The following is a 16,161-nucleotide window of genomic DNA, read 5'->3' as shown; positions in this document are numbered from 1 at the left end:
GTTATACGTATTTCCTCATGAAGTAATGCAAATATATGAAGGCAAAGTACAAAGACAATAAGGCATCGAGTGAAAAAAATGCACGAGATTCAATGAGGGCTCCTACACCGAAGGCAGTTTTCTGTTTAACGTAAGCAATACGAATTGTAAACTTCAAATAAGGGTCTAATTTTATGACAAGAAAACTTACACAGTCACCTGCAGGAATGAAATGATGGTCAATGGGCACTTGCGGTATACAAGGGAGCCCTTTTGGGGAGTATTAAAAACCATGAACCGAATTCCAAGTGGGTTTAAAATTAAGTTGTTTAAAAGTTACCTTCACGATCAACAACAGATGGTAATTAATAATATTACTTGACCTCTCTAGTCCATACAAACAGGTGTGCCGCAAGGTCTTATTAGGTTCTTTACCTACTATACAGAAGTGAGTGCCCACTAGGGCTAACAACTGAAGAGATGCTTATGTATGCTGACAACACCGCCCTAATTATAACTGGTAAAAATCTTTCAGAGCTAGAAGACCAAATAAATACTGAACTAGCCAAACTTGCTGATTGGTTTGCTGCTAACAGGCTTCCGATTAATGCCCCCCCCCCAAAAAAAATACATGTTCTTCCACTTCTGTACAAATCAGACTCCCCATTTTTCACTGAGAATTCCTTCGAGAGAAAAAGAAAAAGTCACAAGATTTAATTTCACTTCTTTATTAATGGGAATAATTATTGTAGCTGAGAAGTGCCCAGTTTTTTTGTTTTTTTTTGCGCCAGCTGTGCACGAAGTTCACGAATCGCGAAATTGGCGGGAAGTTTTTTTGCAGACGAAAGTTGTATATTTCTTTTTCAGACAAACTTTTTGCGAAACTTAAGACATCGTTCTTTGTCTAAAACCTACGCGTTGAGTAAACTTCATCGAAATGAGGAATGGTGACCGGGACATCGTGTTGTTTCTTATTTGGACACTCACCGGAAGCTGCACCGTACATCTTCGGTGTAGTACCTACTACTGAAAACAGCCTCTGATTCCATTATTGCGAATTAGCAACTCTTATTGTTAACCACTACTGTTGCATAATTTCTTTTCTGTTTCATTTGTCACTTTCCTCCCCTCACACAATACTACTTCGGGAACCCGTGAGGTAACACATAAAGAAACTAAGTGTGCTACTTACTGCAGCCAGAGCTGACGGTGTGAGGCCGGTGGTGGAGCTGCGGATGCGGTCTTGCTCCTCTGGCGGGATGTCGAGTACGTCTGCAAAAGAACAATGCCAGCTGGTCCAGCAGGGCAGCTAGCTCTTGACGACGAGCCTCTTCGAGTAGCTTGAGCTGAACATGCAATCATAGGCACAACAGTTCACACACAAGGCCACCAGGAAAATGGTGGTAGCAGTTTACAAGAGCAAGGTTGGCCCCATCCAGAACACCACGAGCACAGTTATCAAGGCTACCTCGCCCTCACTGAAATCTACAGACCTTTGAAGAGACAGGTTAAGTTTAGAGATGCCTTTGGGCAAAACGAGATACCCCTTTCACATTGAGAAAAGGCCTAATAAGCACTCTTCAAGCTCTGAAACCAGTCACCGCAACCTTTGCACTGCTGTCTGCTAAGCTTTTATTAATATCTGATAACTAAGCCACATCTAAAAGATCCCAAGAGCCTTTAGCAAGATTTTACAACTTGTGCTGCACCATGATGACATTAGCATGAGAATGTACTTCTAAATCAGTGACAGGGGCGAAACAGTGCTGAAGATTGAAAATACATTGCCAGCTTGCTTAAGCTTCCCACAGTGCTAAAATGGGAAGAAAAGGCCAACGGGGCAAAAGCACTCTTTGATCCTCTTCTTTAGTCCTAATAGTTTTTTTTTTCCTATTCCTCGCCACACTAAAACAAGTGAAAAAAAGACGTGGCACTGACATGGCGAGAGTTGCATAAGGTGCCTCAACAATTTCTCAGTTGTCCCATACTAAACGAAGTGGACACTGCCCTCTACTGTCTGCATCGTCCACTGCACGACGACGAGGACCTCTCCCAATGATTTCGGACGCAGCCTCACCTGTGCAAGCCGATTCCATTTTATGCCTGCAAATTTCTTATTTTTGTCGCTCTACGTAACCCTTTTCCGCCCCCTGAACCTGTCCAGGTTCATTTTTCCTCTTAACGATAACTAGGAAAGCTGCCGCCCCTCTGATCTCTAATCCACTGTCTTTCTGTCTCTCAGTGTTCTGTCTGTCAGGTTTTTGTACCACTGCAGGCGGCGTGGTTCTCAACTTGTTCTCCCAGTTCAGACCACGCATGGTAGCCTTCTAAGAAAAATACCAAGAGGTCATGGTCAAGAACTTCACTGTACTATTGATATTAGTAGGCTTTTCTTGTGTTTAAAAAATTCATCCGGTTTGAGAAATTTGAAGGTTGTGGCGGTGGCATGGCGGCCACACAGCAAGTTGGGGGCACAGTTAACCCTGCCTGAGAACAAGAGTGTGACAGACAAGGACGAAGTGAGTAACACGTGAGCTAGTTTGTTGATCATCAGAAGGCAAGAACAACACTCACATCACAAGGACAAAAAAAGGAACGTGAAGCACGGGTGCCTGGCATTTCTTTTCTCTGTCCTCGTCATAACATGTCATAACAAGTCATAACATGAAAATCATGACACGCATGTCATGTACAGCATGATTTACATGCTACGCTCATGGTGCGCTGGCGGCCGTTTCGCTAGTTTGATATGCACCAAAATTGGTATCTTGCGACGTGACTGTGTGACGAACATATTTAACACGAGTTAACATGAAAATCATGACACGCATGTCATGCACAGCATGACTTACGTGCCACGCTCATGGTGCTCTGGCGGCCGTTTCGCTAGCTTTATATACACCAAAATTGGTATCTTGCGACGTGAACGTGTAACGAACATAAATAACACGAGATAACATGAAAATCATGACACGCATGTCATGTACAGCATGACTTACGTGGCACGCTCATGGGGCGCTGGTGGCAGTTTCGCTAGCTTGATATACACCAAAATTGGTATCTTGTGACGTGACTGTGTAATGAACATAAATAACACGAGCTAACATGAAAATCATGACACGCATGTCATGTACAGCATGACTTACGTGCCACGCTCATGGAGCGCTGGCGGGAGTTTCGCTAGCTTGATCTACCCCGAAATTGGTACCGCGCGACGTGACTGTGTGACGAACAAAAAACTCGAGTTAACATGAAAATCATGACACGCATGTCATGTACAGCATGACTTCCGTGCCACGCTCATGGAGCGCTGGCGGCCGTTTCGCTAGCTTGATCTGCCACGAAATTGGTATTGCGCGACGTGACTGTGTGACGAACATAAAACACGAGTTAACATGAAAATCATGACACGCATGTCATGTACAGCATGACTTACGTACCACGCTCATGGGGCGCTGGCGGCGGTTTCGCTGGATTTATATACACCAAAATTGGTACTGCGCGACGTGACTGTGTGACGAACAAAAAACTCGAGTTAACATGAAAATCATGACACGCATGTCATGTAGAGCATGACTTACGTGCCACGCTCATGGGGCGCTGGCGGCGGTTTCGCAAGCTTGACCTACCCCGAAATTGTTATTGCGTGACGTGACTGTGTAACAAACCAAATAACACGAGTTAACATGAAAATCATGACACGCATGTCATGTACAGCATGACTTACGTGACACGCTCATGGGGTGACGAACATAAAAACACGAGTTAACATGACAATCATGACTCGCATTTCATGCACAGCATGACTTACGTGCCACGCTCATGGGGCGCTGGCGGCGGCTTCGCTAGCTTGATCTACCCCGCAATTGGTATTGCGCGACGTGACTGTGTAGCGAACATAAATAACACGAGTTAACATGAAAATCACGACACGCATGTTATGTACAGCATGACTTTTGTGCGACGCTCATGGGGCGCTGGCGGCCGTTTCGCTAGCTTGATATACACCAAAATTAGTATCTTGTGACGTGACCGTGTTAGGAACATAAACCGTCTCTTACTTATTTCAATCGCGGGTGTGTTCAGCTTTCCACTGTTGTCCCTAAAACCCAAGGCTTCATGTAGGCTCGTGCTCAAACGTACACCTGGGTCGATATCTCCACATTCAATCAGAACATGCTCCGTCGTTTCCTTAGCTTCCTCACAGCGTATACAGAATCGCGCTTTATAACTACGCGTTCTAAGGCACGTGGATGGATGCATGGATTCTATGAGCGTATCCTTCATAACAGGGCGGTGACAAGTGTGCCACCAGGCTCGAAAAAAACTTTCCTTTTTCTTTTTTTTTGTGGCCTAATGCCTCTACTTCGATAAAGTCGATCTTACGACAGGAAAAAAAAAACGGAAATTATCAGCCCAGTTCTCTGCCCTTTACGGCAGACTGTCCTTATTTTTTTCCAATATTTATTTTTTGTCCTTTCTCTCTAATTTTCTGCCACCAATACTCTAACAGTCTCTTATTTCAATCGCGGGTGTGTTCAGCTTTCCACTGTAGTCCCTAAATCCCAAGGCTTCATGTAGGCTCGTGCCCAAACGTACACCTGGGTGGATATCTCCACATTCAATAAGAAGAGGCTCCGACGTTTCCTTATTTTCTCCGCAGCATGTGCATTGTTCTTTACAAAATCTCGCGTTATAAGTACGCGTTCTAAGGCAACCCGACCTCGCTTCATACAGTAAAGCGTTTGCCCTTGAATTATCTTAAAATGCTTCCCTCCTTATTTAATTTTTGCCCTTTCGGTGGTTATTCAAGCCGGTTTTTTCTCCGTAGCTGTCGCCCAGGAAATCCTCTCCGCCGTTAAGCGAAAAGTTACTTTTCGCTTAACGGCGGAGAGGATTCCGGCGGAGAGGAAAAGAGGATTTAACGGCGGAGAGGAAAAGTTACTTTTCCCAGTACCTGCACTCCAGCGTTCTTTCAAGTATCTACTTTCTAGCACTAAAATTGTCTCGTAATAACCCCATGGTTCTAAGTTTCGCGTAAACGCTGCGAGAAGATTTTATAATAGCTTTATTAAGGCGCGCTACATGGCTGAGTAAACGTCGATATGCCATATCAGTTAACGTTACAAACAAAATGTTACGTATTTTCTGTTTATACGCAAAACTCATAAGCACTTAAGAGCTGCTTCTGCATGTTACACGTACAATACAGACACGCAAATTGTACATGTTTTTCACAGCGACTATGTAGGACCCCCTAAAACTGCTGCCGGTTTTATCGCACTGTTCAGGCCCCGTGTTGATATATTGGAACCGCTGCAATGTTAGCTACGCTTCTAAGCACAGCGCATGCGCGACGGGGAAGGCTGATTCATGAGATTTGTCCCACCAAATAAGCCAAAGGCTATGAGGGACGCCGAGCAGTGACGGGCTCCGGACAGCTTTGACTGCCTGACGTGCTTGCTCGCCAAGCTTCTTACGCTCGCGCCTTGTCCGTTGTCGGTGGCCTGTACACTAGTTCTCATTGGTCCCGCCATAGGCGCAGCTGCGCTCTCCGGTGATTTCAAGAATGATCACTAGATGGAGCGCCACCGCTCAAGGCGGCGCATACCACCCTAGGCGCGTGCGCTAGTTAGATAGGTGACAGCTAGAGGGCCGCGCCTCTCGTTGGGCGTAGAGTCACTGGAAAATTTGAGAGTACCGCAAAGGTAGGCTGCACGCGGGCAACATTGGGCGGCGGCGGCCATTTCCCTTCCGGACCGTGCAGCGCGTTGCTAGCGTGTGTTGAGAAGTGACTGATCTTTTCGCCTCGATGCCGTGTTACGGTCGGCGTAACTTCAATATGTGTGTGTGTGTGTTTCTTCAAAAGGATATCAGAAGTGATTTCGAGTCATCGAGAGCCATGAATCGACTGCGCGGTAAGCGGTGTAGCTAATGAAACGTGCGGCGAATGTTGCCATGTGCTCGCGAACTCTCATCGTGGCTTCATCGGTCTCTTTTGGTTTCACGGCCGGGTGTGTTCGCAAGGTCCGGAGCTGTATAGTTGCATTAGCGTAATGACTGTGCGAGAAGCCATTTACTTCGACAATTGGTGAATGTTGACTGCGCTAGCTTTGCAGTCGGTGTTCAGGTTCATTTCGTAACACATTCCAGAACATTATCGAACATTCAGCATTGCGTCCTTCGACTGATCGCTGACGCATACCTTACTTGCGCACCATGCTTGCTGTTCAGCTGGGTGTTATCTGTAATAGAAGTGGTGTGTGTACGGTAAGTGGAAGTTGTGCGTGAAGTATATGTCTCGGTTCGGAACGCCAGCAGACGAACGCACGGGCGAATCGGCGTGCGGTAGGTAAGGTGCATCTTATTTGCCAATACACTGTCATTTCTTAACAGATAGGTAGAAATAGGCCATCGAAAATGATTGACGTCACTACTCAGTTGTTTGATTTCCTATTTATTGTCTCCTTAATATTCCAACGTTGCAGTGCATTTGCAAATATTTTGCTGTGTTCCGACAAAGTTTTTTTTTCTTTTCTTTTGCGTTGCCAGCGCGTAAGCAGCTGGGGTTCGGCTTCTGCAGTGCTTTTAATTTCAACCTTTTTTTTGGTAATGCACTCTTGTTGAAACTTCCTCGACGCAGTGCTTTATGTTATTTTGATCAGAAATAGCACATCCCGAAACCTTTTAACGCGCATGCTACTGCAATACAGTATGTATATAGATCTGGGGCTCGCATGAAATCGATTCCCTCAATGCGTGGGAGGATAAGCCGATTTTATTATTCTTTTTTTTTGCTGTGACCATTTCTCACCCACTAAACAGTATTGCAAGGGTACGCCCGGCGCAATGCAGCATTACCAACATTTAAAAAAAAATAAAGTACGCCTAATAACATTGCCTTGAACCAACTTTATCAACAGAGTTCCACGCTTCAGTTTTGCGCAGTGGCAAATGATCATGCGACAATTGCGTTCAAGGTATACAGTAAACAGTTATTTTAATAAGTTTCGATTTCGCTGTCGTGCGCGAGACGCTTATAACACGAAATGCATGCACAATCTGTTCAACAGATCGAGATATAAACAGCCGAGCAGATAGAAAGGTACGTAGTATGCTGAACATAGCGAACAGAAAAGGTGAAGTATCCTGTTGCATGAGAGCTTTTCCAGCAAAGTTTGTGTAGTTCATTACAGAAAGGAGTGTTCTTCGAGGGGGGCGAATTCATTTCGCGGCCAACTATGCAGCCACGTACAACGACGGTCTTTGACGTAATGTTTCCCACACGAAATGCAAAAATATACGAAATTCCCGGAGTAGCTCCAGCAACGTTCGTTTACTGGTGAGCTACTCTCTGGCATCTGCATGACGCGTTTAAAAAAGCGACGAAGTACTTCTAGGGACCGTGGTACTTCTAAATGTCCGGACGCGCTCTGCATTCAACGCAACTGCACCCAAAGCGCTTGGAAGGGATATGGAGGCGAGAGCTCACGTGATGCGAGTAAGCCAATCGCGTCGGCGGCGGCGCGCGGAAAACAGATGCGATACTCTGAAATTTTTCTGGTGACTCCTAAAACAACTTGTCTACCGTTTTCAAGAGATCAGCTGTTACATCATCCTCATCAGCTTTTTTCACTATTTGCATTCCCTCCAATGCTTTGCTTACTCCCTTTGTCATTACTGGCTTGATGTATAATACTTCAGTACTACTGCCATTATCGTCGTGGCTGTCCAGGCTAATGTACAGACGTCTGTAGAACTCTTCAGCTACCTTAACTATCTTATCCCTATTGGGCGTGACATTGCCTTCGTTCTATCTCAGTGTACATATCTGGTTTTCTGCCAGTGCCCATTTTCTCTTCACCGCTTTTCGGCTTCGTCCGCTCTTCAGAGCATGTTCAATTCTGTCCGTATTATGCCTTTTATGTCGGACACTTTACGCCTGTTGATTAGCTTTGAAGGCTCTACGAGTTCTATTCTGTCAGGCTAGATGATTTGATGCTTTGCTTTTTCATAATGAAGTCTATCGTGTCGTGGGAGAGCTCACCAGTGTCTTGTCTGACGACCGTGCCTCCCACTTCTGTTGCACGCTGTGTAGTCATACTGGTAAGGTTATCCTTCATTCCGTGAGTGTTCAGGCCAGCTTCCTGGGTTACAACCGTCTATGGGTTCTGTAGCCAGATCCTGTATTCTGTACTTTCCGTTTAAGCGCAGGATCATTCAATAGTATCACGCAGTTAGCCTTAGAAATGAAAGGCCGGATAGACATCAGTCTTAGTGAGCGCAAGAAACGCAAAAGCCTGCGAGACGAAACCACACTTACCGCCGCGCGCCCACGCACGTGCAGATGTGTGAGCGATAGCCTAAAAAAATCTTGGAAGGAAACTTAAGGTTAATGGCACTTCGGGCATCGGCCCAGGGTGGCAGCACTTGCTGGGCACAAAAAAAAGTTTGAAAACTGGCGCAATTTCCAAACATGCAGACGCGGCAACGTACATGTACGGTATGGACCATTTGGGGACTTGTTTGCGGAACTCACGCAACACCCGAGTAATTGTAAATGCAATTACACGGGTGTCCTTGCATTTCACCATCATCCAGACGTGGCCGAATAAGGCTGGGAACCGAACCCACGTCCTCGAGCTTAGCAGCGTGGTGACTTACGTGCTTAGCTACCAAGGTGGGAGAATTTGAACACGGACATTAGTATCGCACTAAATCGATTCTAAAGCGGGCGATTGATCGAGGGCTCGTTTCTAATGGAACCAACAGAATGAAGCTAAGGAGGGTATACAGCACTATAATTGTATGTTTTACCTGTCGTATAGTAACTATGAAGTAAAAGGAAATGAATTATAGTGAGTGAGAAATCAGCTTGCCGCTGCCGGGGATCGACGCTACAGGCTTCGGATGACGCGTCCCATGCTCTACCAATTGAACTACACCGGCGGTCGCTTTCCCATTCACTTTATCTATTAGGTATGTCAGTGTAATCCTCGGAGTGTTAGCCAGAGCTGTTCGCAGCGAATACGGCGAACGATGTGCGGCACAACTCTGACAGCTTCGGCCACGTGCGTCACTAAGAATGGCAAGTGGAATATAAACCCTTGGTCAGTACAAAAAGGTTGGAAAGTGGAGGTTGGGTGAAGTGTGAAGATGTTTGCAATAGAGTGTTGTAAATGAAAACCTACCTGGCCTGCTGGCACAGGGTGTTCAGGATGGCTCACGGATAGGTAGCCTGCCAGCAGGCCGGTCACCTCGTGCCACACGTACAGCAAGTCTGCGTTTTTTACAGAAAAGAGCAGTTGTCAAGCGAAGGCACTGGTTGGTCAGCACTGAGATATATACCCCCCAGAGTGCATCCAAACGACAGAGCAAAACGTGTAGTGGTAGAATGCCTGCTTAGGGCTACAATGCCGTTGATTTGTTTTTACCAGCAAAGTGCCCGTGTTTTGTGAGTTGAGTAAAAAGTGTGGTTCCAATAGTCACCAGAAGATATTTTCGTTCAGAAGCACATTGCGAATTTTAAAAAAATGCAACAGTAGTATGTAGCTGGCTGAGGCATACTAGCGCAAGGAATAAAACGACGGACACAAGAAAGAAGATGAAAACAAGCGCTTTCATTGTGTTCGTCGTTTAATTCCTTGTGCTATTATATCTCAGCCAGTTATGTCTAATATGTCTCAGCCAACTAGCCCAACATTTAATTCTTTTATAGTAATATGTACCTCTGGGCAAATAGCCTTAAAAATTCTCGAGCTTTCCTTACTAGCGAGTACTTGGCTACCAACAACCCACAACCGTCTGGCACACCAATCCGCCTTTTTCGCGATGCCACAGCGCACTCGCCCTTCCCCTAGAGGAATGTCGCGAAACGCCTCTTGATCTCGGAGGCTTTCGTTCTGGCGATACCTGTTGCACCGGCCCCTACCAAAATGGCGGAGGGCAGCACAGGAAAACGTAAATGGTGAATTCCACGAAGTTTGTTTTGCTAGTTTTCTTTAAAGTCATGCATACGTCCACCCAATAGGTTTTCCCATTTATGGACATGTCTTTTCAGCACGGCTTATTATTTCTGATTTGACACGATACGGGCAAGCTCTGGCATGTTTGCGCTTTGCATTTCGCACTAAGGACTAATAGAATAGTAAATCTATCAGGGCTTTTTCAATCTGATGGTAGACCGTACTGCGTCCAAGCCACATAAGCAAGCATGTGAATGTTCCTCATCAGGCTTTCAACATTTCAATTAAAAACTGCGAATGATGGCCACTTGTGTTTTCTATGGCTTTATAAGGTTGTACCTAACAAAGCGCGCCCCTCGAACCATTACCCTTCTTTAGTTTACCTAATTTAAAGGGCCCCTCACCAGGTTAGACAATTTTGAGCTAACGAGCGCAATGCATACACTGGGCGTCCACGATCACGTCTGCCAAAATTTGCGACGCTACGCGCCGCGGAAATGGGTCAAATTTCAAGGTGAACGCTGCTTGCCCTTCCTCTCGCGGGCGCGCGCTTTAGAGAATGAGGGGATGACGCACATGAGAAAATGGCCCTACGTAGATGGTAGTGCTGTGACGTCGCTCCTCTACGTAGACGACTGTGCTCTGACGTCGCCAACAGTAGCACGTGATGCTGCGATAATTATTTGACACGACATGTGTAGTTTGTGTAATTTGTTGCTTGAATAGATTAATAAAACTTGAGAGAAATAACGAGACACACAAAGGGAATGCGTGCGTCTTTTTCATTTTTTTTCGTGAATTGCAGCGACATGCGGGGCTAATGTGCCTCCCTTTCCCATGCGTTCGTGTCCCCGCGGTTAGCGCATCGAGCAGACGCCAGCCCTGGAAACGAAAGTAATGTTCTAGCGCGTTTGAGCACTCATTATGCTCGTTTATTCTACGGCGTCCAAGGAAACGTTAATGCGGCACTGGCTCATGATACCGCCACTCTCGTGCCCGTACAAATGTCTCAACTTTCATGCCCGTCCCGCAGAGACAGGCAGTACACCACAGAGAACGCCGACAAAACGCCCACGGCCGCTACATAAAAAAAAAAAGGTAGCGGCCGTGCAACGCCGCTCGCGTGATCCGGCTGGCTCGGGCACGTCATGCGCACGTGACCATGCATGCGCATGACGTGTTCATGCGTATGTGTCAAGTGAAGAGGGCAGGGAAGGGATTTGGCTTGCGAAGGCTACACGGGGCGAGTGGCAAGGGTTCGAAACCCGCCTCCTCGCATCGTGGTTTCGCGCCGCTACAAATTATTGTTTTTCTCAGCTCGTAGTGAACCGATTTGAAAAATTCTTGCGGCATACTGCTCTTCATTCGGCACACAACAACTTCCAGCGTCTGACTAAAATTTGCTATGTGGCCTGGTGAGGGGCCCTTTAAGAAGTTAGATATGACCTCGTACTCGTAGGGTGCCGCTCTTGCAGCATAGAGAAGCAACGGTGATTGCTCATAATTGGCGAGGCCAGCTAATCTAGAAGATGACCAAGATTGTTGCTATTGTAAGCGAGTGGCTACTGGAAATACATAATTAAATTTTACGTATTAGTATACGGTTAGTTATATGTATATGCCGCTGCATCCTGAAAGGTCTGCGTATCATAATAACAGTTTCAATAACCCCTTTCGTCAACTCCAATATAAAATGTTCACAACGCTCGATCAGTTACCAAACCTGACCATTTTATGATGCCATAAAAGTTAACGTTATTTTATAACATACAGGATTTCGCCATATACATTTGAAAATCCATTCTGCCTCTGGCACCAAGCAACACTGGCTGTCACACACACAGGGGGCCTTAGAATTACCTACAAGGAAAATTGGTGGGGGACGCTGTTGTACGAGGAAAATTATTCGAAAGAATCAGCGAATTGGCACCGTTCTCGGACAGCACCAACGCCTTGAAAGTCTTTCGTCTGTCATAGTGGTTCGCTCAAGGTGTTGAAGTTTGAGTTCCAGCCGTGTGGAGCGTCCGCGAAATTGGCGAAGCGGGTGAGAGCAAAGCGAAGAGAGGGGGAAAGCATAGCAGAGCAGAGCAAGGCATTGCTAAGAGAGGGAGAGGAGCAGCCGAGCAGGGCCGCCTCCCAGTCCTCTCGGGTTGGGAGGATTCAGCCGGCATGCCCATACCATGTGGCAGGTGTCAGCCACCTCACAGTACTGGCAGAGGCCGGAAGATTCTAAATGTTTGAGCACTGCCGGGTACAGTAGCGCATTAGTGAATATTCGGAGAATTCTCTCGTCCGCCTTCTTCAAAACTATTGCAGGACGCAGGAAGGCGGTGGTAGGAGTGCCAATAATGTGTTATTACATCTTTAATAAAATCTCAGGATAGTTTTCTTGTGGATCAGCAGGGTCACCGGTGGGCGAGGCAGTGGTCCGGGGAATGAGCGCGCGGGCGGCAGCGTGCGCGTCCTGCCAGGCAATGAGGCAGCGCCTTGATCCCTCCCCTCCCTCCGCACACTCTTCCACGGGAAGTGTTTGATAAATATATCTCGTGTCAGTCGTGTCTTTCAATAAAAATGTCCTTAGTGGATTGCAAACAATCATAACACGTATTTGAAAGTACGAGATCAAAAGGCGCCTCGTAGATGAATTGTGTGAGATATTGGTGTTGAAAAGCGGACGGACTCACCCACGGACTCACCCGGACTCAGACACAGGTCGAGCCGTGAGTATGAGTGAGTCAGTCCACGTGAGTAATATTTTGGTGAGTTTGAGTCCGAGTGAGTCTCGCTGAGAAAATGTTTAGTGAGTCTCGGTCCAGGTGAGTCCGGCTGCGGAAAATTTTGGTAAGTACGAGTCCAAAAGAGACTTAAGAGCAAAATATTTCTTGAGTGAGTCTGGGTGAGCTCCAGTTTTTCTGCCGACCTATGCTGGTGACATTGGCTATCCCGCCGCGGTGGTCTAGTGGTTGCGGCGCTCGACTGCTGTCCCGGAGGTCGCGGGATCGAATCCCGGCGGAGGCGGCTGCATTTTTGGTGGAGGCGAAAATGTTTTAGGCCCGTGTACTTTGCTTTAGGTGCATGTTAAAGAAGCCCAGGGGGTCGAAATTTCCGGAGCCCTCCACTACGGCGTCCCTCATAATCATACCGTGGTTTTGGGATGTCAAACCCCAGAAATTATTGGAGACATTGGCTAGACCATGATTAATTCAAAACACGATACATTCTATCCGTATTATGCCTTTTTATGTCGGACACTTTACGCGTGTTCATTAGCTTTGAAATCTCTACGACACTTTACGCCTGTTGATTAGCTTTGAAAGCTCTACCAGTTCCATTCTCTCAGGCTAGATGCTTTCATGCTTTGCTTTCTCATAATGACGTATATCGTCTTCTGAGAGAGCTCACGAGTGTCTTGTCTGACGACCGTACCTCCCACTTCTCTTGCACGCTGTGTAGTGATACTGGTAAGGTTATTATTCATTCCGTGAATGTTCAGGCCAGCTTCCTGGGTGACAACCGTCTATGAGTTCTGCAGCCAGATCCTGTATTCTGTACTTTCCGTTTTAGTGCAGAATCATTCACTAGTATCACGCAGTTACCCTTAGAAATTAAAGACTGGATAGACATCAGTCTTAGTGAGCGCAACAAACGCAAAGAGCCTGCGACACGAAACCACATTTACCGCCGCGCGGCCACGCACGTGCAGATGTGTGAGCGATAGCCTTAAAAAATAAACAAAAGGTTAATTGCACTTCGGGCATCCGGGCAGGGTGGCAGCACTTGCTGGGCACAAAAAAAGTTTGAAAACTGGCGCAATTTCGAAACATGCAGACGCGGCACCGTACATGTACGGTGTCGACCATTTGGGACTTGTTTGCGGAACTCACCCAACACCCGAGTAATTGTAAATGCAATTACGCGGGTGTCCTTGCATTTCACCATCATCCAGACGTGCCCAAATAAGCCTGGGAACCGAACCCACGTCCTCGAGCTTAGCAGCGCGGTTACTTACGTGCTTAGCTTCCAAGGTGGGATAATATGAACACAGACAGCAGTATCGCACTAAATCGATTCTAAAGAGGGGGATTGATCGATGGCGCGTTTCTAATGGAACCAACACAATGAAGCTAAGGAGGGTATAGGGGACTATAATTGTATGTTTTAACTGTCGTATAGTAATTATGAAGTAAAATGAAATGAATTAAAGCGAGTGAGAAATCAACTTGACGCAACTAGGGATCGAACCTACAGCCTTCGGATGACGCGTCCCATGCTCTACCAATTGAACTACAGCGGCGGTCGCTTTCCCATTCAGTTTATCGGGTAAGTATGTCAGTGTAACCCTCGGAGTGTTAGCCAGAGCTGTTCGCAGCCAATACGGCGAACGATGTGCGGCAGAACTCTGACAGCTTCGGCCACGTGCGTCACTAAGAATGACAAGTGGAATATAAACCCTTAGTCACTACCAGGGGCGTAGCCAGAAATTTTTTCGGGGGAGGGGGGGGTGGTTCAACCATACTTTATGTACATATACTCGTGCATGCGTTTGTATGTGTGCGTGTATATATTTCGGGGGGGTTTGAAGGCCCCCCCCAACTCCCCCCTTGGCTACGCCCTTGGTCACTTCAGAAAGCTTGGAAAGTAGAGGTTGGGAAAACGTGTAAAGTGTGAAGACGTTTGCAATAGAGTGTTGTAAATAAAAACCTACCTGGCCTGCTGGCACAGGGTGTTCAGGATGGTAGTCTGCCAGCAGGCCGGTCACCTCGTGCCACACGTACAGCAAGTCTGCGTTTTTTTACAGAAAAGAGCAGTTGTCAAGCTTGTGAACACCAAGGCACTGCTTGGTCAACACTGAAATATATACCCCCCAGAGTGCAGCCAAACGACAGAGCAAAACGTGTAGTGGTAGAATGCCTGCTTAGGGCTACAATGCCATTGATATGTTTTTACCAGCAAAGAGCCCGTGTTTTGTGACTTGATTAAAAAGTGTAGTTCCAATATTCACCAGAAGATATTTTCGTTCACAAGCACATTGCGAATTTAAAAAAAATCGTAACAGTATTATGTGGATGGCTGAGACATACTAGCGCAAGGAATAAAACGACGGACACAAGAAAGAAGACCAAGAGAAGCGCTTTCGTTGTGTTTGTCGTTTCATTCCTTGTGCTATTATATCTCAGCCACTTATGTCTAATATGTCTCACCCAACTAGCCCAACATTTAATTCTTTTATAGTAATATGTACCTCTGGGCAAACAGTCTTAAACATTCTGGAGCTTTTCCTTACTAGCGGGTACTTGGCTACCAACAACTGACGACCGTCTAGACAAAGACAACTGGCACACCATTCCGCCTTTTTCACGATGCCACAGCGTACGCGCCCTTACCCTAGCGGTAAAGTCGCGAAACGCCTCTTGATCTGGGAGGCTTTCGTTCTGGCGATACCACTTCTCCCGGCCCCTAACAAGAGCCTACCAAAACGGCAGGGGGCAGCACAGGGAAACGTAAATGGTGGATCCCACGAAATCTGTTTTGCTAGTTTTCTTTAAAGTCATGCATACGTCCACCCAATAGATTTTCCGATTAATGGACATGTCTTTTCAGCACGGCTCATTATTTCTGACTTGTTTGCATGTTTGCATTTGCATTTCACTGTCAGGACTAATAGAATAGGAAATCTATCTGGGCCTTTTCAATCTGATGCTACACTACTGCGTCCAAGCCGCATAAGCAAGCATGTGAGTGTTCCTCGTCAGGCTTTCAACATTTCAATTAAAATCCGCGAATGATGGCCACTTATGTTTTCTATGGCTTGATAAGGTTGTTCCTAACAAAGCGGGCGCCTCGAACTGTTCCCCTTCTTTAGTTTACCTTATCTTATGAAGTTAGACATGACCTCGTACTCGTACGATGCCGCTCTTGTAGTTGCTAAGCATAGTGAAGCGACGGTGACTGGGCATAATTGACGATGCCAGCTAATCTAGAAGGTGCGGCAGGATTGTTGCTATTGTAAAGCGAGCGGTTCCTGGAAATACATAACTAATCTTTATATAATAGCATACGGTTATTTACAATATATATGCCACTGCATCCTGAAAGGTGTGCGTATCATACTTCGAGTTTGAATAACCCCTTTCATCAGCTCCAATAAAAAATATTCACAACGCATGATCAGTTACCAAACCGGACCATTTTATGATGCAATAAAAGTTGATGTTAT

At 46.3% G+C, this 16,161-nt stretch overlaps 1 long non-coding RNA gene across 1 annotated transcript in view; it reads right to left on the bottom strand.

Moving 5' to 3' along the window:
• The window catches only part of LOC119391044 (uncharacterized), a 137,166-nt gene that overhangs the window by 34,559 nt on the left and 86,446 nt on the right, over positions 1-16,161 (bottom strand). The window contains exon 7 of the long non-coding RNA XR_007415560.1: positions 1,172-1,251. This is a non-coding gene — a long non-coding RNA (uncharacterized LOC119391044). The remainder of the gene's footprint in view (positions 1-1,171; positions 1,252-16,161) is intronic.

This window comes from Rhipicephalus sanguineus, chromosome 1 (genome assembly GCF_013339695.2).
Source record: "Rhipicephalus sanguineus isolate Rsan-2018 chromosome 1, BIME_Rsan_1.4, whole genome shotgun sequence".
NCBI classification, from domain to species: Eukaryota; Metazoa; Arthropoda; class Arachnida; order Ixodida; family Ixodidae; genus Rhipicephalus; species Rhipicephalus sanguineus.
This window is presented reverse-complemented; position numbering and strand designations above follow the sequence as displayed.